Source organism: Bos javanicus, chromosome 16 (assembly GCF_032452875.1).
Source record: "Bos javanicus breed banteng chromosome 16, ARS-OSU_banteng_1.0, whole genome shotgun sequence".
Lineage (NCBI taxonomy): Eukaryota > Metazoa > Chordata > Mammalia > Artiodactyla > Bovidae > Bos > Bos javanicus.
Window position 1 is genome coordinate 69,754,116 of NC_083883.1, and position 23,688 is coordinate 69,777,803.

A 23,688-nucleotide genomic window follows, 5' to 3' on the forward strand; every position below is an offset into this window, starting at 1 on the left:
GCCCACTTGACTTCGTATTCCAGGATGTCTGGCTCTAGGTGAGTGATCACACCATCGTGATTATCTGGGTCGTGAAGATCTTCTTTGTACAGCCCTCCTGTGTATTCTTGCCACCTCTTCTGTTATGTCAACATTATTTATTTGAGTATGGTGTGACTTCTCCCTTTAGTCACCATGGGGAGATCTGAGCTTTAGAAAGTCACTTTTGGGGATTCCCTGGTGGTCCAGTGGTCAGGGTGCAGCACTTTCACTGTCAAGGGTGCAGAGTCAATCCCTGCTTGGGGAACTAAGACTAAGATACCACAAGCCGAGTGGCATGCCCCCCATCTTCCCCGCCAAAAAAAGGCACCTTTCTTCCGCATAAAGTCCACAGAGGTGCAACCAGGAGGGAAGGGCTCAGTCTTCTGTGTCAGAAATGATTCTTCCAAAGCAGATTCCATGATGTTATTAATATCTCTAAAATGAGAGCTCGTAATATCACAGCCGCCACAGTGCCCTATCCAGAGGATGCCATTCACACTGCAGACTATTTGAGCTCACGGAATGCTGTGTCCTGTGCACGTGGCTTCATGTGGCAGATCTGCATAGTCACATAGCTTTTTAAAAAGTCACTAGATAACGCAAAGTCCGTATTCCAGTCTATTTCCTAATTTGTTTTTGTTGGTAAGAAGCTCTGAATGTGTACTACCATTAAAAAACTCTTAAAGTTGGTTGTGCTAAAATATTTTTTCCTCCTCTGCTATGTAATATTTTTTGTAGGTGTTAATAATCCAGGTTTATTTATGATTACTTTTGTTGTAACTCAACAGTTCTGAATTGGAGGTGGTCAGGCATAAAAGAATTACTTGGGAAATGTTATCAAAATATACTTACCCAATATATCAACAGAAAAATGGATAAGCAAATTGTGACCCAGACCCACATATACATACACACATTATATTTATAATTCTATTTATATGAAGTTTGAGAAACTGCAGAACTAGTCTATGGTAGTAGAAGTTAATCTTGAGAGGTGATACTGACTGATAAGTCACTTAAGGGAAGTTTTTGTGGTGATGGACATTTTCTATATCCTGATTTGGGTGGTTTTCACATGGATAGAACTGCGTGAAAAAGTCAACTTGTACGTACATTTTTATGGAGTATGGATTATATCAATAAAATACTGCCTAAAATATTATATATATACACACACACACACACACACACACACACACCAACTGAAGTCTCTCTATCCTAGACCATGGGGATAAGATGAATGGGACATGGGGAGCAGAGATTACAGAGGATGTGTATTTTGAAAAAAGCTTCTCTTTTCTCTTTTCCTCTATTACGGTAAACTGCCAAATATCCTCTTAGGAACTGAAATTAGACTTAGGATAAAAGCAAACATTCTCTCTCTCTCTACTTATATATGACTTTATATTTTGTAGAAGGCCCCTAGTGGTTGTCAGACTTCTTCTAAGAGAGCCTGCTCACTTTCCAGGTTTCTTTGATTGGGGAACTTATTTTGTTTCGCTTTTCAATGGTTTTAAAGGTACAAAATTAATAAATTAATGAGAAACACCTTGGAGGCGGGAGGAATCACGGTGGCCCATGAGATTTGGCCTTATTTGTAGTTTAAATTGGGCTTAGAACCAATTGAAAGATTTGGGAGCATATTTAATATTGACAAGTTCCTAAAATTACAAAGTTTGAAATAAATGTGTAGTGATGTGTTTGGAGCTTACCCCATCAACCAAGCTCCTAGTCACTCTGATGCATATTGAGGAAACTCAAGTATAATGAAGACTTAGGCAACGGGTTGCTTTTTTCTCTTAGAAAAGAAACTTGTGACTACTTTTATATATTTATCTAGAGAATGAAAGTTTTTTAAACCACTTTGTGGGCTTTTAAATTACAAGGCATTTTTTTTTAGAAGTAAAATTATTTAACATAAAAATGAGTTCATAGGAGTAGTACTAAATATTTTTTGGTGGTTTTCTGTTTTGCCATTGAACACCCAGCAACATTCTTAACATTTATTTTGATTCTGAAGGCAGTGTGAAAACAGTCCTTTCCCCTAAGACATCCTGGCTTTATCACTTAGCTTCCTCCATAGGCATGCCATCTGCCGAGAGGAGTGTATATTCATCCTTCTTCAGACTGGGAAAGACTTCAGAGATGAACTCCTTCAACTAAGCTCTGAAGTTCATGTCACACTCCACTTCACAATAAAACTCAGGCCTACAGGTGAAGTGGCTTGCTCAGGGTCACCCAGGTACAACTGCTGTCTACATATAAGTCCTTTCTCTTCTACACAACAGTCTCAGCATGTTGTGCTCCAGAGTTTGGTAACAAAGTGACTTTTGAGCAAAAATACACAGATGCCACGTCTTTTCCTTGAAACCCCAAGAGAGTCTGTAGGCATTTCCTTATCTTTGATCTTAATCCTGTCCTGGTTAAATTTTACAGAGTTTATAAGTTTGCATTTTGGGGCCAGACACACTAGGGTCCATTATCATAGTATGCTTGCTGTCTGATCCTTGGTGAGACAGATAATGTCTTCACACCTCACTTTCCTCATCTTACAAATGGGGATAATAGTACCTGAGCACATGAAGTGGTTTCCACACTTTTTGGTGGACAATAAGGCACTCCCTAATTTTTTTTTGGAAATCTATCAAGTCCATATTGAAAGTATCCAGCTATTTCTTGGAAGTTGGAGAAATTAATCTTAACTCTCTTCAGCCTTTTTCCTTCCATCCCTTTAAGGTCTTCTCTGCTTCTTTGTACTTTTGGATATGGGCAAATGCTCAGAAAAGTCACGTGACCACAGATTTGTACCTGATGGGTACAGGAGACTCTTCCTCAGAAGCCCAGGAATTTTTCTGAGTTGTGGGACACGGAAGGAATTTGGAACGACATCCTCAGTGGCAATTCTCCGAGGACCCTATTCAACCTAAGAAAGTGTTGCTCGAGTAAGACCACAGGCTCCTAAAGCATCATTTTTGCAATGCCAAGGACCACAGAAAAACAGCCAAATCCTTTAATTTTTACAGCTACAGAGGCCAAGGCTTTCAGGGACGGGGACACTCCTCGGCCGGTGACGGCAGGGCAGGTCCGAAAACCCGGGCTCCTAGGCCTGGCTCCCAGAGCCTGGTTCGTCTTACCAGCTGCGTCTCATTAACTCCACCTCCGAAAACACTAAGGAAGTTTCCTCCCCATGCCTACCCCGGCTGGGTGCGGCGATTCTGTGGCATGGAAAGAACCGGGAAAACGGTTCTAACTCCTTGGGTACACTAACTCCTTGGGTATACTAACTCCTTGCGTACACTAACTGTGCGATTCCCGGAGGAGCGCGTGAGGGGTGGTTTAGACGCGGGTTTGGTACCCAGAGGTTCCAGGAGTCCTGGACAGATAACTTAAAAGATTGCCTACTCTGGGAAGCCACCCTCCTTTCTCCGGGTCTGTCTTCCCTGTGCAGTGACTGCGTGGGGACATCCTGCTCGGAGCGGTCCGCCGAATAAGGTGGCGCGCTCTAGGTCGGGGTGGGCCAGTCCCCGTCGCGGCCCCGCCTCTGCAGGTTGCGGAGTTCTCGAGGCGATTTTTCCTGCCCCACCCCCGTCCCCCGCCTGGGCCCCGCCCGGGAGAGGCGCTAGGTGGGGTTGCTGTGGTCCCTTCGCCTTCCCCACTCCCCTCACCTCTTACTCCAGGGGAGTTTCACCCCGTCCTCCCTGCTCAGCCCTCACCTTTGAAAACCTTCTCCCAAAGCCACCCCATTTATAAAAGTGCGCGACTTCTCCCTGGCCTGCAGAAGGAGCTCCGGCAGCTCGGCATTCCTCGGATTCCAGCGCTGTGACGTCCCCAAGGACGCGCGCCCGGGGCTCGGGAGCCGGGGCTCCCCTTCCCGCGCCGCCCCCCCCGAGCCCCCGCGCGCGCGCCCGCCCGCCCCGCCGCATTCCTCCCCGCCCCCGGCGCGCGCCCCGCGCTCCCCCCGCGCCGCCGAGCGGGGCCCGGGGGTGGGGGAGCCGCGGCCGCCGGCGCCTGCTCCGTCCCCTCCCACTCGCCAGGCCCCTTCCTCCCTCCTCTCGCGGCCGCTCGCGTTTCCTGCCGCTCTGGCTCTCCCGGCCCCTGAAAGTTCGTCCCAACTTTTCTCTCCCCGGGGAGGGCGCGGCGGGCGCAGTCCGGGGGCAGGCTGCCGCGCTCGTCCTCGCTCCGCCGCCTGCCCTCCGGACGCCGGTCCTCGGCGAGCAGCCGCCACTCCGTGGCCCCTGGCGGCGCGTCCCCTACCACCTCGGCCAGCCTCCCCGTCCCGGCCCCCTCTCTGGCGGGACAGCCCCGCGCCGGGGTGGTTCTCCTTTTCCCCCTTCTCCGGGCGCCCCCGCGCCAACTCTCGCGCCGGGATCGCGGCGGAAACCTCCCTCCCCTTTCGCCTCCTCCGGCTCCTTCCCTCCGCCCCTCCTCCGCCAGCCACTGGAATCGATTCCTTGGGGGGACTTGGGGCTCCGCCGCCCGCGGAGGGCAGCCTTTCGGCGCGGGACTCCGGGGTTCCGACGGGGCCATGTAAGCAGGTAAGCGGCGTCTGGGGCGGGGAGTCGGGCCCCAGGTTGGGGGCCGCCCTGGGCGCTCCGGGCGCCTTGCCGATGACTTGGGCAAACGCTGGCCACGCCGACTTGGGATCGGCGGCCCGGGACGCCTGGCAGGGCAGAGGGAGCGCGAGGGGCCGGGCAGCTGGACTTGTTAAGTGGCGGTGGGAGCCGCCAGCTAATGCGCACGGCTTGGAGTTACGATGGAAGGTGTGCGCTGTCTGCAGAGTGACGGTGAAACTCACACTCTCGCCCCCTCCTCCCCACTGCCGTTTTCTTTTGGGGAACCACAGAGGGCCTAGTGAGGGCAGCTGAGATACCCAGACGGCAGGGGCCGGAGGATGAAAGCCAAAGACGTCGCTGCCTCTCAAGCTGGAGAGGGTCCCCCGCTGCGACCCTCCTCTGTTCCACACCTCCCCGCCCCCCGTCCCCCCCACTACCCAGGAGACACGATCTTGAGAGGGAGAAATTTCCATGCCCTTCCACTAGGCCACAGCCTTGCCACCAAACTCCTGGGGTTCTTGGCCCCTACTTGGGTGGTCGGCCGACTCACAGGGAGACCCTGTGGCCCCCTAATTTCAGAGCAGGTCTCCACCTCGAACGCCCCAAGTTCTGAGTATTAACAAGTTCCAAGGGTGGTATTCAGACACCGTCTCCCCTTTCTCCTGGCATGACCCCTACTTCTGGGGTTTCAACGCTCGGAAGGGGTTTTTCACCTTTTTGAGGAGCAGTGAGGGAGCGCTGCCCCGACCCCGCTTTCCTTCCCACTTCCTCCAGGTCCCGTCACCCCTATCCCACCCCTCCCTACAGCTTAAGGCCGATTGTGGGCTTTCGCCTTCAGTCCGTCCAGGGCTTGCTGTTGCTGGGTCTTTGTGAAGCTGAGGAATTTCCAGACCGGCTGTTGATGGGTTACAGGGTTTCCACCAACGTGTGACTTTCTTCAAATAGGTTAGTTCGTTGGCCCATTCATTCAACAAACCTAGTATGGCAGTTTCTCCCCTGGGCTAGGAACTGGGGATACAAAGATGCTAAAACAGGATGTAACTGCAGCCTGCGGAGGAAACACACTGGCTGATCTGGAAGTAGAGTGTCCTGAGAGGGCCTGGGAAGGCTAGGTCCAGAGGTGAGGGGGCCAGGTGTGCGCTGAGACTGGAGAGTTAAGGTGTTGCTCACCTAGAGGACCAATTAGGAAAGTACTTTCCAGGGGGGAGGAAAGAACTTGTGCAAAGTAAGAGTCATCCAAAATATGGGTGCAAGGAGATCATACCTAGTAGAGAGCTGGGCACTGAAGGGGTATTTATGGCTTGGTTGGTTCAGTGTAGCCAGGACAGCTTTTTTTTTTTTTTTTTAATATCAGATATTAAACTGGAAGCACTGAGGAATCAAGTAGCTTCCAGCGGCGCACACATCCCTCTCTTTGGATGCCTGATGCTGGTTCTGCAACAAGCAATGGGTGGGGGACCATCTCCATTTTCATTGACACTAATTGGCTCATGCTCGTGCCTGGTTTCATCAGAATGGTACTGATTCCCTTTTAAAGGGCCACCTGACAGCAATAGGTGATAATACCGCAGCTTACAGAACCTTGTATTGAAGTCGCGTTATCTTTTGGTGATGGCGTTAAAAGCATGTGCTTTAGGAATGATAGCCTTAACGAGTGGAAGCTGGAGAGCACAGATGCCCTTTTGCCTAATCTGGGCGTCTGTGCTGTGCAGAGTGAGTTCGTGTGTGTGTCATTGTGTTTGTTGTAGTATTCTCCACTTTCCCACGTCATCGCGGCATCAGCACAGTTGGAGGAATGACTTTTCCTTCCTCTGAAACTTTACGAAAAGCTGAACACCTTCTAGCGGATTGTCGTCGCCTCCTGGTCCAGGATTCAGCAGATCCTGCCTAGAAAGCTTTTTATAGCGCAGGAGCCTCCTGTGTGTGGTTTGCCGCTCAAGGGGCCTCTTCACTGGGCTGAAGTGGCGGTGTAGTATTATGCATAGTGGCTGCGTCCTGGCCGAGGTGGCGAAGTCCAGCTCTTGGTGACCTCAGACCAGTACATATGAGTGAAAAGAGCACACTGCTTTCCTACAGTGCTGGGTAGGAAGTTGCCTCAACCTCCCCCAACCGCCCCGCCCCCCCACCAAAAAAAAAGAAAAAAACAAAAACACACCTTTCTTTATCTCAAGAACAGCCCCTGGACAATGGCTTTCCTGAAGGTATAGGACCTTCATGAGAAAAATGGCTGAAGAGAAACTCTTGCTATTCCCAGGTACCGGTCCAGCCTCCCTTATTGGCTTAAACATATAGTTGTTATTATTAACACTTTAGATATTCAGGTGTGTGTGGACCACGTGGAACAGATAGCTGTAATGGCAAGAGCATTTAGACTATTTTCATGTGGAGGAATCTTAAAAAAATCAGAGAAAAATTAGGATGTTTGGGAGAATTCTTTTCCTGAGTAGATGAGCCAGAAGTTGACAACTATGAGAACTTCCCCCCGCCCCAGTGCCTTCCCTCCTTATTACGGGTTTCTGTTTGGGCTTCAGGGATGTGAACATATACCCTTGGATTGCACCTTGTCCCCACCTGGGTTCCGTATTCTTATCCTTTGTCACCTGCAATCCTGCATTCAGACTTCTTCAGTCACGAAATGCTGTGCATTTTTTGAACTCATTCTAAGCCTCAGTGAGTGTGTCTTGTTAGAGATAAGGCAGGGGAAAGAGATAAGATGAAATCTTTAGCCAATTCAATTATTGCTGCTTGTGCTGCTTGAAAAAGAATGAGGGAAAACAAGCACGTTTTGGTGGAGAAGAGGTTAAAATTGATGTCTAAAATAAGACTCTGTGGTCTCCCCTTACTGATTTAATTTACCCTCCCCCCACTCCCCCGTCTGAGCCCCGGGGAGGGCTTATTGAATGGTTCAAGGGGTGTGTGTAGCAAATTCAGCAGCTTTTCTGGCCTGTTGGTGTGCTGGAGCCGGAGATCCAGGGTTGGGAGTTCGAGATAAGCTCAGTTTGTGTCCCAGCTCTGCCGTCTTTTAGCTGTGATGTTGACTGAACTTTGCAGCCCTTCCGAGTTTCCATTCCTTCATCTCTAAGGTGGGGGCAGTGGTTGTTAACGTGCCAGGATACTTGTGGGGAGTTCTGCGTAATGCCCTGTGCCCCTCTGCTAGCAGGGCCTCCCTCACACTGAGTAGGTGTTGGGTCAAGGATGGCTATTTATATGTTCCAGGAGTTATATGTGGCCATGAATGTGCTCTTTGTGTGCCACTTTTTCCGCAGCAGCCTGAATGCACATGTGTGCCAACATACACATAAGGCTTTGTCTTTGACCTTTTTTTTTTTGGTCTGTTGGCTCAAAGCAAACGTGTTGGCTGGCAGCTGCTAGCCCCTCATGTAGAAGGAGGGTGTGAGCTGGACCAGGCAGTAGGTTAGTTTAGGGAGGGAAAGCCATGTAGACAAGGGCAGAAAAAGGGATCCTTTCCCCCATATACTGCTTCCTATAATGAGAGTCTAGTGCTAATACAAGGATCCTTGCATTTCTAATGTTGAAATCCAGTGAATTAAATGATGTTAGAATAAATCCGCCTGCCTTTAGCAAGAATGCAAAAGGTAGCCGATCGGCACAAATGAGTCTCTGCAGCCTTGCTCTCCTTCTTTGAAGCTCAGGTCTAAGGAGTCAATAGCAACACGCCTCTCAGGTCCTGCCAGCTTCAGGTCGCTTGAACTTTAATGTTGCCTTTCATCCGAGAAGCCTGAAGTATTTGGCAAACATTAACTCACTGATCTTCATGTCAGCCTCCCAGCAGGAGGGGATGTTAGAAGAAAGGAACAACTCCTAAAACGTCAGGAGGACAGGTGTGTAGTAACTGTTCCAGAAGCCGAACGGATTGTTAGAGCCAAAAATTGATTGAGGATCCTACATGATACAGGATTGCAAACAGGTCCCAGGTGAAAGAAGACCCCTTTGAAGAGTAGAGGGAGAAAGTTTAGGAAAATGCAGATCAGGCGGTGGTTTTTGCAGTGGATAGGGAGAGGAAATCGCATTGCTACGACCAGCCATTGCCTTTGCTGTGTATTGCATGCATGCTGATTATGAAAATAAATAATCTCTGAATTATTTATAATTTTGAATGAGAGGATATGATGCAGTTCTTGTGGATGAGGATTTAGAGTAGCTGAGGTGAAAGGTAAGTGACTAAGTACCTTTTTGTGGGATAGGAGTGGTTACGTGTCCCAGTTGGAGTATAAATGGCATATGAACATTGTTTTCATTTCCTTTCCCTTTTTCCTGTTGGTTCCATATGCCTTGGCTTGGTTTTGTTTCACTCTCCACTCAAGCTTTTGTTGGACTTGTTTTATGGTCCTTGCTACTGGAAAAAAAAAACAAAACACATCGTGGCCAGGTTTGGATCAAGCTTGTATGTAAAATCTGATACAAGGCTGATTTGGCTTAGTTCCTGAGGGGACTGCATTAGGCCCAGCTCAAGGATTTCATCCTGAGCCTGGTCAGTTAGCTTGACCCAGAAGTCTGTTGCCTTTCCAGAGGTCCTGTAAACCCTAGGTGGCCATCCCATCCGTGCTTGATGCTGGTCAACGGGAGGTGTCTGGTGAGAAAAGGAGGAAAAGCGTGGCATGACATCCTCTGTGAAGCTGAGCATCCTCTTCACATTTGTGATGTTTGAGATTTTAGTACTGACTGATATTCCTAAATCGGGGGGAGCTTTACTGTGAGGGCTGCTGACTTGATCTCCTTTGGCTTCATTGTTGAAAACTAGCAAAAGTTTCTGATGCTTGTCTTTGTGCAAAGTGTATCTTTTCCCAACACTTCATTTCCTCAGGTCTTTGGGAATCTGTCTCCCAGGAGTTCTTTCTTTCACACTCCATTCCCTTCAGGTAATTGGGACATTAGCTAAGGCGGTAGTGAGCCTCAGAATCACCTGGAGGGCGCATTAAACACTGTTTGCTGGTATTATCCCCCATGCCCACCCCAGCTTCTGATTCTGTAGGTCTGGGGTGGGCACTGAGAACTCGCATCGTAAGACGCTCCCAGGTGATGCTAACACTCCTGGGCCTTGGCCCAGCATTTCGAGAATGGCTGAGCCATTTTGGCCCATCCCCCCGTCAGCCTTGCGTTTTTCACTGCAGTGGTTTGAACGATTCTGGTCCTGGTGGTTTTGGAGCTCTGGAGAGGCTGGGAGTCATTTAATGGTAACTTATTCCTGGCTAGGCCCATGGAGAGCATAAATTAGATGCTTCTATTTTAATGGATTTGCATGCTACCCTCTCCCATCTGACCCCACCGCTCGGTTCTACACAGTTTGGTTTATCTGGTACTTCTCTCCGTCTACTTATCCGCTATACGTGCCCAATTCTACCTGTCTCAAATTGAACTCATTAGTTTCTTGCCACAAAAGCTGCTGCCTCTGTATTTCCTGTCTTACTGACATGAATTGAGTTAGCTGCTGAAGCCAGGCACTTGGAGTTCTCTTCAACATGTCACTCTTTGTAAGCACCCAGCGCCCCCGCCCCCGCCCCTCAAACCCCCATAACAAACCCAATTAGTCCTTAGATCCTTTGAGTTTGTGTCTCTAAAGTATCCTTGATTTGTTCCTTTCCCTCCAACACCACTGCCTCTTGGGATTGTTCAAGAGCTTCAAAGGCTGTCTTTCACATTCTCTTCGTCTGTTCTCTTAAAGAGCTTTTTAAAACGCAAACCTTTTATAGTATTTAAATTCTCACTGTGCTTCTTAGTACCTGTATGATAAGGCTTCCTTACCCTGACTACCTTTGCATTCCCATCTGCGGTTCTTCTTGTCTCTATATGCGAGGGCCCTAAGACCCTAAGGGTGATGTGTAATCCCTTCTCCTTTATTCCTTACATTCCGACCCACACTGACCTGTTCCCCTTGGCTGCCTGCTTAGCCCCCGAACCTTCAGCTAAAGCTTTCCCTGCCCTGACACTCCTTCCCACCGCCAGTGAGGCATTCCTTTCTTTATAGTTCCAGAACACTTTGCAATTAGCTCTATCGGCAATTTCTGTCTCACCATATTATTTATGTTTACCTCCCTGTCTCCTCTACTAAGTTATAAGCTTCTCCCGGCAGGACTTACATTTTATTTGGTTCAGAATCTCTGTCCTGTATGGAGGTTGGCTAGAAAGAGCCACAGCTTACCTTTACTGGTGCTGACTCTATCCCAGTGTTCTTAGCACTTTCTATTATGTCTTTCAACAACCCTGTAAAGTAGGTACTATTATTATTGCTGTTATGCAGAGAATGAAGTGGAGCTGACTTTTTATAAAGAAGTGTTTAAATAATCCATGAATAATTGCATTTCTGAAATGCTGACCTGGAGGTTTAGAGCCCAGTTTGGTGTGGAATTTATTGTTTATTCTTTAATAGGAGGTGTGGCACGCTGGGAAGATTATATCATGTTGATGACTGCATGTGATTTTCAAAGTTAAACAGATATCAGTCCTGTTTATGATACACATCTTATTTGTTCATTTGAGGAGGCGAATCACATCCCTGAGCTGTTTTCTTGAGCTCCCGAGACTCTGGCTCTTGTTGTTGTTTTGTTTTGCTTGGTTACTTTCAAACACGTAGTTATTTTCTTTCTCAGTTTTTCAAACCTAGGAAACCTTGCAGATCAAGCGAGTGTAAATATCACACAAAAATGAGTAAGCAGGAACATCTGGGGCTTAAGGCATAAAACAAAATTGTTTTCACAAGTTTAGAGGTACTATTGATTAGAATATGTTTAATTTCATTTCTGTGCATTATTTTCTTTAGTGCCTTATATTAATGAGGAAAAGGTAAATCACTCATTATTCAACCTCTGAGTTGCTAGTCTTTAAAATGGAAGAGAGAAACCCTCCGTGACACTGTCATAGTGGATACCAACCTGTCCTTAACCAAGATATCCTGCTCTGCATGGTGGTGGTGTTTAGTTGCTCAGTCGTGTCCAGCTCTTTGCGACCCCTGTGGAGTGCAGCCCGCCAGGCTCCTCTGTCCATGGGATTTCCCAGACAGGAATACTGGAGTGGGTTGCCATTTCCTTCTTCAGGGGATCTTCCCAACCCAGGGATCAAACCCATGTCTCCTGCTTGGCAGGTAGATTCTTTACCACTGAGCCACCTGGGTTCTGCATATAGAACCATGTAACAAGCAGCACTGATATCACTGATGTTATCCCCCAAATCATGAGATGGGCTTTAGTCATTATTTCAGTTCTCAAGTAAAAGGAATTAAGGCAGATTTCATGGTCATGAAAGTGAGTTTGTTGTGAATTACATGTACATACTATATATACTTGAGCTTGATCCTTTAAGGTTCTCCACGAATAACAACCCCCCCCCCCCAACCAATGTTCCTCTGATTTCTTCATCTTTATGTCCTGCTATTCCCCAGGGTTCTGCCACGCTGCAGCTGTTTCCTGAACAGGTCCCAGGAATCCTAGAGCTCAGCCATCCTAACCTGTCAAAAGCATCTTCAAAGGTCCACCGTAAACACCACTCCCCTGGACAGCCTTCCTGATCTCACCCCCCTCGACCGGGCCCCTCTGCCACTTTTTAAAAAAACTTGATTTCTTTATTTGGCTCTATCAGGTCTTAGTCGCCGCAGGTGGGCTCTAGCTCCCTGCCCGGGGACTGAACCTGGGCCCCACCCTCGGCTGTCTGTGTTGGGAACGTGGCGTCTTAGCTGCTGGACCGCCAGGAAAGTCTCCCCTCTGCCACTTCATCTTGGCATTGACCTCTCTGTGCTCTGTGTCCTGCTTAACCTGTCTCATCCCTCTCTTGAGCCTGCCAGCTGCCCAGGAGCTGCCACTGGCTTCACTGCTCTGCACGCCCCTCCTCCGCCCTGGCCCAGACTGCCCCAGACTGTTGCTTCTCTTCTGCTGCTGGTCTCCTGCTTGCCCCGGTGATCCCCTCTAAGGCTACCCCTTTTCTCTCCATGACAACAGTTCCTTCAGGAAAGACAGTTATCTCGACCTCTCTTTGTCACCTGTCCTGCTGCTGCCAGTGCGGAGACCAGTCCACCCTCTACACTTCAGAGTCTTGTTTTAAACACATCTGGGACTTCCCTAGGGGTCCAATGGGTAAGACTCTGCGCTTCCACTGAATGGAGGGTAGCGGGGTGAGGTTTCATCCTTGGTCGGGAACTAAGATCCCACATGCTGTGCGGTGCAGCCCCCCAAAACAAACAAAAAAAAACACGTCTGAATTTTCCTTCTCTTGATTGAAATCTAGTTTGCCTTTTGATACCGTTCAGAGATACATACACCAGTCATAAAAGTGAAGTTGAACCTTGAACAGTGTGTGTATTGGGGGGGGCACCAACCATTCACACATTTGAAAATTCTCATGTAACATAGGCTTGTGTACCCTCCCCCCCCCGCCCCCATATCTGTGGTTCCACATCCCTGGATTCAACAAATGCAGATCAGGTAGCACTGTAGGCACTGCTTATTGAAAACAGTGCAAGTATAAGTGGACCCATGTAGTCCAGATCACGTTCAAGGGTTAACTGGGTAAAGAAATACCAGAAAGACAATAAACCCCAAATACAGGGGACGCGGTGGTAGTGAAGGTGAGGGGAGAGTGGAGTGTTCTTTTATTCCCTAAGCTGAGTGGTTGGAACATGAATGTTCACCATGTTCTCTTGTATGTCTAATGTACTTAATTTTAACAATACACAAAGCTGCCCAAGGTCAAGTGCAGACTTAGCTGAGCTTTCCAGGCTCTGCATGCATAGCTCTTGTTTCCACCTAACCTAACTGCTAGCCTGGGCTGGAAACATTTCTCACGGTTGAAACACTGTGGCTTTGACTAATGTCTACTGTTACTCTTCCATGAATTCCTTTTCCCATCTGATCACATACTAATTTCTTCTGTTCTATATCTTCTTAGATGTTTTGTCCGACATTCCTTTTTTATCATTTGGAAGAGTTCCTTGTCACCTGGTCTGTCTTCTTTTGGTCTTCTCCTCATTCTTTACTGATATGCATCACATTAAATTATAGCTGTTTGTTCATCTATCTCCCCACAGTTTTGAGCTCTTTGGTGACATGTTTTGTAGATTTATTTATCTTTGGGTTCTTGGCAGCTGCTGCAAAGTAGATATTCAATAATTGCTTGGAATTGTTGAGTCATAGATGTAAGATTAGGGTTTTTAATTGAAGTGATTTTTTTTTTTAAAGAGCGTGTCCAAAAAAACTTCAAAGCAAATTGAAGGAAGGAATAGCTTGTGGATTCAGTATCAGAAATGTAGACTGTAGACTGAATTGATTTATACATGTGTGTGATAAGTCACGTCAGTTGTGTCTGACTCTTTGCAACCCTATGGACTGCAGCTTGCCAGGCTCCTCTGTCCATGGGATTCTCCAGGCAAGAATAGTGGGTTGTCATGCTCTCCTCCAGGGGATCTTCCCAACCCACGGATCGATTTATACATGGATTTCATAAGTCAAACCCATGGTTAGTTTTAGACATTGTTTCTTCTGCTTTCCCCATTTACCTTATGGTGACGGGGGATAGTGTAATTGTTTTGGTTTGTTCTTGTTGTTCAGTCCTTTCCCCCCACGATCACGGACTGTGCTGATGTTTTCAGTAGCAGTGTCCGAGAGTCTGTGTGAGTATGGAAGTAGATGTATGGAAGTAGATCTGGGCTGTGAAGTGGTACCACTTGTTGTAAGGGTGACTTCTGCCATCCATGCTACTTGCTCTGGGATAGAGAAGCAACACGTCCTTGTAGAGGAGAGGCAGCAAGGTTTATTTTTGCGGCAGACGTGTCCCACTGCAGAGCTATGATAACCATAATGAAGGAGGATTATACTGTATTAGGTTTATGAAGGGTGTACTGGTCTGTTACCAGGGTCAGTGGTGACAGCTCAAGCCAGCAATTAGGTTTCATTAAAGACTCCAGCAGGCAATTAGCATTCGTTTCTGCCAATGAAATCCTATGATCTATTAAGCGTATTCTTTTTCATTAGACATTTTGTAAACTGTGCTTTACATGACAGAGGTACACTTTTTTTTTTTTTTAAGACATACACACGTCTCCAAATTATCATTTGCAAAATGGGCTTTTAGACTCTCTGTGTTTAAACCTGTTGGCTATAGTAACATTCTGGGTGGATTGTGCTGTTTTAAAATCTGTATACTTTTAAACATTCATACAGGTTCTTTTATTCAAAGACAAGGAATTTGTTATGGAATATTATATAATTATGTGATTTATGAGGGGGAAACAGTGTGACTGATGTGAAACGAATTATAATAAAACTCTAAAATAATGAAATGACACCTACCAGTTTTAATTATATTCTCTAGAAAATTATTGTTTTACTTAAGAGGCATCTAAAAATAAAGGCTGGGAAGGATGATTTGTGCTGTGCTTCAGCTGAGCAGCTGTTTGGTTGTTTTGAAAATGAGGCTTATTTTCCAAGGGGTGGGTTTGGTACAAGTGAATGTTTCATGTAGCTTCATCCTTAGGCATGCGTTTAGGCATTTAAACTTTGCCTGTGAGTATGATGTGATGTTTACACTTACTACGTCATTAAAAGAAATTTCCTTCCTCCTCTCTTTCTACCTATTCTAGTCCTTTCTCCTCGCTTCTTTCTTCTTCCCTCCCTTCCTTCTTTTGTAATAAATTGCCTTCATGTGGAGGACTCTGATAGTTAATTGGGGTTTCCCTGGTGGCTCAGTGGTAAAAAATCTGCCTCCAATGCAGGAGACATGGGTTCTAATCCCTGGGTTGGGAAGATCTCCTGGAGGAGGAAATGGCAACCCACTCCAGTATTCTTGCCTGGAAAATCCCATGGACAGAGGAGCCTGGTGGGTCTACAGTCCATAGGATTGCAAGGCGTTAGACATGACTGAAGTGGCTGAGCACAGCACACACAGACAGGTTAATTACTGTATATGTATCAGGGATGATAAAAGGGAGAATTGCAGAGTACAGCCTGTCAAGCTGGAAACTTGGTGTAAAGGTCCGTACAGATGTCTGTTTCCATGTAGGCTATCTTCCTGTTGTTTGATTCTCTTGATTCACTTATTATTTTTCTCATTTGTAGACTGCTATCCCCACCCAGAGACAGAATGGTAATAGTGGCTGAGCATAGCAGCTTGAAAAGGAAGCTGCTGAGAAGCTCCTAGAGAAGGAAATGGCAACCCACTCCAGTATTCTTGCCTAGAGAATTCCATGGACAAAGCAGCATGGCAGGCTACAGTCCATGGGGTCACAGAGTCAAACACATCCGAGCGACTATCACTCACTCACAGCAGCTTGAAATCTGTGTATATAAGCATATTAAAGACTCCAAGAAGTCTTGCAATAAACAAAAATAGGTTGAATTTATTTAAGGACTTTTTTTTTTTAAAGTCAATTTTATGGAACACGTAATCTCAAGGGACATGAATATTATATAAAATACTTTCTAGGAAAATCTCAGTTTAGAAGGTGGCTGTAATAGAGAAGGCTTGTTTGTTGTCTTTAAGAAACCCCACGTCTAAATTAGAGAGTATAGTGACTTAGATTATTAACACGAATAAACAGTAAAAGTTTGTAAGCAGACTAGGCTAACTTTATACTTTTTATTAGTTGAATTTTGGTGGGGGGAGGGGCAGTGGGGGGGAGAGGCACAGAACAAGAGCAAGTTTAAAATAAAATATCAAGACTTTGCTTACAAACCAACTTTCAAAGAAAGTTGTAGGAATAGTAAACATCTAACTTTATGTATTTGTACTACATAAAGAAGAGTAATGTTCCAATTGGATTTGAGGCACTACAGCAACCTCATCTTTCAAAGAAAGATCCATGTATCTTCACTAATCCATCTAGTTTAGGCCAGAAGCTGTGATTAATATATACACTACCAAAAAATCTTGATTCTCTAAATTTTGGCAGCCAGCCATTTCTCCCACTCCCAGCCCTTATCATTCTGCCTAAAGAAAGCAGTCTGGCTTAGGAGGTATAAACCGTTGAGGGCTGTAGAAATGTCACTGCAATTATTTTATTAATAGCTGCCACTGGGGCAGTTGTTTTGTGTAACTGGGCATTTAACACAGATGCTGTGACTATCACATGACCAGTTTTTCTCTTCCATGGCCTTTTTATTATCTCTAGCTAATTTGCTCATTATTTCCTTCAGTTTTCCCCACTTTCATTCCTGACCTTTTGCGAAGTGGAACTTTCTGTATGGAAACCCCTTTTCCTCTACAACCTTTCAATTCATAACAGTCTTATGAAAGAGAAGTTATTTTTATCTATAGTTGATTTTTGAGACATGTAAAAGAGGTTATTAGCTAACGAATCACAGCTACCAAGTGGAAGAAGTGGATTTGAGCTCATTCCACAGCCCAAGTTCTGAACTGCAACCCTAGGCCCAGAAGTTGATGGCAGGTCAGGGACATCTGTTCTTCCTGCCTTCCTCTTTCTTTCTTTCCTTTCATCCATTTGCTTAATAAATGTATCTTGATGTTTTTGAAGATGGGGATGTTTTTCTGAGGTCTTAATCTTTAGGAGACTCAGCAACCATTCAGGTAGCCACTAGGCACATGTGAGCAGATGGCAACTGAAATGTGACTAGTTTGAGTTGTGGTGTGTTGTCTCAAGTATACACCAGATTATTGCAGAATTAGTACAAGAACAGCTACAAAAAGAATGTTAGGTATTTCATTGTAATTAAAAAAAATTTTGATTACTTCTTGAAATACTTTTCAGATATACTGAGTTGAATACAGTCTATTATTAAAATTAATATCTTGTCTTCTGTTTTGCTCTTTAAATGTGACTATTGGAAAATTTTAAATTACCTATGTGGCTTGCATTAGTGGTCCACATTATGTTTTGAGGACATAATGAGTCCTTGAGGACAAGACTGGTACAGATGGTTATCCAACTAAGCTTGGGAAACCTAACCCCTGAGTGATGCCTCAAGACTGAGGGAACAGGGGATGTAGACAAAAATTAGAAATAGTTTTTGGTGATGGTGAAAAGCAAACTTGATGGTGCCTTAGGATGACCAGCAGAGAGAGGCTAATATTAGCTGGCATTTATGTACTACTTACCATGAGCAAGTACTTTGTCAAGCACTTTAAATGGATTATCTTTTCTATCCTTATAACAACTCTGTGAAATAAGTGCTCTCATTGGCTTATTTTATAGATGAGAAACCTCGGGCTTAAAATGGCTAAGGCACAAGATCCTACACTAAACACTAGTAAATACTAGTATACTGTGTAAATGCGCAGTAAATACTAGTTTTCTGTGTAACACCATTAGCATGCAAATTCAAGTACGTGAATGATGGGACTCAGTGTCAAATCTGGGCACGAATCCAGAACGTGTACTTGTAACCCCTCTGCATCACTGCCTCTCAAAAGCAAAAAAGAAAACATTACCTGGAATCAATCAGTAACAGGTCCTTGATTCATTCCGTGCCTAGGAAGGACACACGTTCCTCTCCAGCCCTGGCTGCCGTCATCTTTGAGTTAGGGAATGCAGGACAACCGTCGATGACGTCAAGTTATCAAGAAACGGTGAAGTTACGCTGAGTTTACTCTCTTTACTAATCCAGGGTTGTCTTAATTAGAAAGGTATTTACCAGAAGTGTGCTTCAGATTGCTTTTAACTGAGAGACGCTGATGTATCTCATAGCAAGTACAAATTTTGTAAATATAAGTATTAGATCTTTTTCCTTAGTATAGCTGTAATACTTTTCAAAAATTGGTAAAGTGTATTTTACAAATCTATTTAATTTTTTAGCCTTTGTTCTTATGTAAACGTATTTTTGTAGTTTTATAGAAATGCCCCTGCAAATATGCATGTTTTTCATCTTTTTTACTATCTTAATAATGAATGTTATATATCTACATGTAATTGACATACTGTGAGCTCCTTTTTTTTGTTGTTGAAAATACATTTATATTTCTTGCTATCTCATAAAGAATATAGTGAGAATCTTCACATTAACAATTTTTTTGAAAGTCTTTATTGAATTTGTTACAATATTGCTTGTTTTATATATTTTGGGTTTTTGGCCCTGAGGCATGTGGGATCTTAACTCCCTGACCAGGATTCAAACCCCAGCCCCTAGCACTGCAAGGCAAAGTCTTAACCAGTGGACCACCAGGGAAGCCCCACATTAACAGTTTTAAAAAATTACTACTGAATTTGTTTAATGAATTTCTGTGAGTAACAGTACTTGTTCTAATAAACACAATTCTTGAATCATACAAATGTAGTGGAATTTCAAACAGGTCATAAATAAATTCAGAGGTAGCACAACTTATTTTCTGGTAAGTAATGTCTTTTCAGACCTTGCTTTTGCACAGTGTTTGATGACTAGAGAGTGGATCATCCCTGAAAATAACTCTTGCTTTTGTCTGTTTTTTGTTTTTAAACAATTCCCTTCCTTGTAGTCTGACAAAAGAATTTGATCAGCCCGGAGTTCTTACTTTCTAAAACTGAGTAACCTTTCACACTAGATTCACTTTGAGCATAATTGTTCACTAATCTTTATATCATTTAATGCAGAAAAAAGTGTGTTGGGTAGAATTACTTCTGTTATAATTATGATCTGTATATATATATATTAATATAAGTGAAAGTCGCTCAGTCATGTCCAACTCTTTGTGTCTGAGCCACCAGGAAAGCCCAAGAATATTAGAGTGGGTAGCCTATCCCTTCTCCAGTGGATCTTCTCTACCCAGGAATCAAACCAGAGTCTCCTGCATTGCAGGCAGATTCTTTACCAGCTGAGCTACCAGGGAAGCCCTATATTGATATAAATGTAGCATTTAAAAGGGAATTAAAGATATATAAGTAGCTGCTTTATCGATAAAAATAATCATAAACTTGTTACATCATTCTAAGTTAGTTAATTCCTGGTGCTTGTTGGCTTGCCTTATTTTATATAAATGCCTTTGGTAAATGCCTTTGAGTTTCATCTTCTATTTTCTCACAAACATTTTTCAAATATGTTTTCCTATATCAGCTACTCTATACCTTGCCATATTTTCATGACTGTTGTATTAGTTTTTGATATGGTAACAAAAGAGGTTCTAGCATCTCAGTGGCTTATGACAACACGTATTCCCTGTCCATGTGATGTGAGTGCTGCAGTGTGCTGTGGCTCCAGGTGGCTTGACTGGGCCTTGGTACCACTCCACATGTCTTCATATCCGGGACCGAGGCTAAAGGTCAGCCCCCATCTGGGGCATGCTGTTCTCATGACTGAGGGCAGGAATAATGTGAGAGGTGTGCAGTCTCATTTACAGCTGCTGCATGGAGGTGGAAGGGCTTCCCAGGTGGCACTAGTAATAAAGAACTTGCCTGACAGTGCAAGAGATGTAAGAGACCTGAGTTCCATCCCTGGGTTGGGAAGATCTCCTGGAGGCGGACATGGCAACCCGCTCCAGTATTCTTGCCTGGGAAATTCCATAGAGGAGCCTGGCAGGCTACAGTCCATGGGACCCTGAAGAGTTGGATATGACTGAGCTCCTGAGCATGGAGGTGGCAAGTAATGCTGTCTGCTCACATCTCATTGGCCAAAGTATATCCCGTGGCCAAGCCGCAGGCCAGTGAGTTGGAGACCAACACTGGCCTGATTCCCAGACAAGTCACAGGGATATGGATGGGATACATTATAGGAAGGGAGCAAAGAGTTGGCATCAATAATCTCATCTTTTATACCATCATTGACTTAACTATTCTTTTATGGTTTGGTATTTGGATTGTTTAAAACGTTAACAGTTATAAATAGCATTGCAGTCAACATTGTTGAACAAATTGTATTTATTTATCTGCAGAGTATTTTCTTAAAATGCAGTTTCCGAAATAGGCTATCTGGGTCAGAGGGCATGGATTGCTTGTAGATCTTGTTACATACGGCCAGATTGTTCTTTACAAAGGCTATCAGTTTATAACATCATCATCAATATTTAAGTATGCAGTTTTCATCATTGCTTATCACTTAATTTTTGTAATTATCAAGGATGGTATTTTAAAACAAAATGTTTAGAACAAATTGTGTTTTCTTTTCTATTAAATTGAATAAAATCAGGGCCACTTATAATTTCCTTTCCCAGTTTCTGAAGGTCATTGTAAGTACATACTCATTTGTGTCTTCTGTTTTTCTCAATACACTGTTTCTTAAATACACCTTTATTCTTGCAGTAAAACAAAATGGTGAAAAAAGTAGAAAGAAAGCATATATTTGATTTGAGGTTTTATAACTTTTATCCAAAGCAAATCAGTAATTATTACTGTGGAACTAGGTAAATGGCTGAGCCTACTCAAATTGCCGACTTTTGCTGCATATTTCAGTCTTAGGAGAGGAGATTTGTTTATTGTTCTATTGCCTAACATTGGATGGCTTTAATTCCACGGCATTCAGATTCCCCATGGCCGTATGGTTTCTATAGCAGAGAATACCAATTGAAACTTAAGAACCAGTCTTTCCTACAGTTTCCCCCCTCAAACTGTAAACTAAAACTCTTTATTACCAACTGCATCCTCTCTCTTGGCTTACTTTACAAGTGTCATGTTGCCTGCTGCTGTGCTTGTCTTTGGTTTCTGCTTAGAAATAGTAGTATCTAGACATGCCCATCAGTGTCCTTGGTTATGCTTCCTCATGTAAGGATCTGAGATCTCACAGCCAAGGAAACAAGAGTTGCCAGACAGATAAGAGAACTCCTTAGGCCACTCAGTCCAGAGTGCATAGGCAGAATAAACGTGTGTGTGTGTGTGTGTGTGTGTGTGTGTGTTCGTTCATGTTTGGATGGGAGATGGTGTGCTGGAATTTGGGGGTGATAGGTTTGATTTTGCAACTACCATTGGAGTGCAAATGCCTCCCACATCATTTAGCAGAGGAATGTTAAAAATCCTCAGAACTGAGAAATTCATTTTCAAGAGACGGCCTGGTCAAGCTCACAAGAAATATTACAACTCAGTGGGAAACAAGTGTATGCATGAGCCAGACATCAGTGTGTGAACCAGTTTATTTGAACAGTTACAATAGGTGCTGATTGCAGAGTGTTAAAAGTGTGAGTATTTATAGAGTATTACTATTGTGAATAGTAAGACTCAGATTAGTGTTGAAGAAATATTAATTTCAGTAGATTTGCCATGAAAGTCTTTGGGGTTTTGTTCCTGAGATGGTTTCCTATTTCAACTTAAGTTCATTTTGTATAGGTCTTCTTGAAATTTGGTGCAAATTTCTTTGGAAGATGAGGACCCTTGGTTTATGAAGTTTTGATTTGGTAATTAAATCTTTTGGGAAAATTGGATTCTAAGGCTCAAAGTAAGGAGAATGAGGATTTTTATGTTAATATAGTGAAAACCAAGTAATCACAGAAGAGGAGCTTTTAAAAATCAGTGTTGTGAAATAGGATACTTGTTTTATATTGAGTGGTAATATATCTACATTGAATTTATAAGCAGAAGGTTATTGCTGAACTTTTCTCAAAGGTTGTCATGCTCATTGTAAATGTTTTCTTAAGCTGCTAATAATTTTAAAGACAAAAGAAGTGCTTATCCTTGCAGTGTGTTCCTCTGTTCCGATTTCTGTATTTCAGAGTTGAGGCTAAGGGTGTAAAGGTGAAAACGAAAGTGTTAGTCCCTCAGTCGTGTCCGACTCTTTGCGACCCCATGGACTGTAGTCTGCCACGCTACTCTGGGGATTCTCCAGGCAAGAATATAGGAGTGGGTAGCCATTCCCTTTTGCAGGGGATCTTCCCAGGGATCGAACCCAGGTCTCCTGCCTTGCAGGCAGATCCTTTATGGTCTGAGCCACCAGGAAAGCCCAAGGGTGTACAATATATGTAAAAGTTGTATTTACATATTTTTTAAGGGTGTGAAATATATGTAAATATAGCTTTTAGGTCTGGGATTGATGGTCCCACTTATGGGACTCTGTACAGTGTTGCCCCAAATTAGTTAGTGTTACCCTGTTCACTCCTCAGAACTTCTTCCTTTCTCTTCAATTTTCCTTCCTTCTTAGTCGTGTGTTGGCCTAAAAGTGGAATCCACTTATATAGTGCTGTGCTCTGACTGTGTTCCCCTAAGATTCATATGCTGAAATCCTAACCCCCAGAGGTGATGCTTTTAGGAGTGAACTTTAAAATGCTTAGGTTGTGAGGGTAGAGCCCTTATTAAAGAGATTAGCGCCCTTATTAAACTCCACAGAGTTCCCTAGCCTCTTCTGCCCTGTAAGGATTCAATGAGAAGTCTGCAGCTTGGAAGAGGGCCCTCACCCAATCGTGATGACACCCTAATCTCAGAATTCCATTCACCAGAACTGTGAGCAGTAAATTTCTGTTGTTTGTAAACCACCCAGTCTGTGGTATTTTGTTCTAATAGCGCAAAAGAACTTGGTCTCATGGCTTAACCCGATGGGTGATCGTCAGGTGCAATGCTGTGGTTGTTTACCTAGGAAGACCTGTGACTACCAGACAGTTTTAATACACCTGCATCCAACTGACTGTGTCTTTCACCAGCGTTGAGTGTTCAGTGCTTTTTAGACATAACACAGACTTGGGGTTCTTCTCTCCCATTGTTGGTCATGTAGTACTTAGTACCTATTTGTTGATATCCACAAGTTGCCTGAAGCAGTTCCTAAGGAGGGCAGTGGTAAAAACCATGGTAATTTCCCTCCTGTCTTCTTGCTCCAGGCTCCCCACAGAAACATAGGCAACACACACTGTTGCACTGGCCTGCTCAGTTGTCAAATTCAAGTGCGTTCTGGGTGGTGGCTACCTTGTGAGTGACCTGTCATCTTCCCCTTGCTGCTTTGAGGACCTTGGTCTCACAAGCACGGACTTTGGTTGTGATCAGGTATACTCGACTTACAGCTTAGAATCCACCATCCATGACTGCTATGCTTGTGGGCATCACACTGAAGTCCCATTTTAAAAAACAACCATACTTCAATTCTTTTTCTTTTATATTTGGCCATGCTGAGGGGCTTGGGAGATCTTAGTTCCCTGACCATTCATCCTTATGTGTATTTTATTGATTTTTTAAATGTTGTTTATAGATTTTTTTTGGTGGGGGAAGCAGTGAAGAGAAAAAAAAATGTAAAAAAAAAAAAGAAATCCAGACAGCATTTGTCTGAAAGACTTTAGG

General features: G+C 44.3%; 1 protein-coding gene across 1 annotated transcript in view; it reads left to right on the plus strand.

Moving 5' to 3' along the window:
* The first annotated feature begins 4,467 nt into the window (after window positions 1–4,467).
* PTPN14 (protein tyrosine phosphatase non-receptor type 14) overlaps window positions 4,468–23,688 on the plus strand; it is a 196,204-nt gene continuing 176,983 nt past the window's right edge. Inside the window, exon 1 of the mRNA XM_061383514.1 lies at window positions 4,468–4,556. The gene's annotated coding sequence lies outside the window, so the exon portion shown is untranslated. The remainder of the gene's footprint in view (window positions 4,557–23,688) is intronic.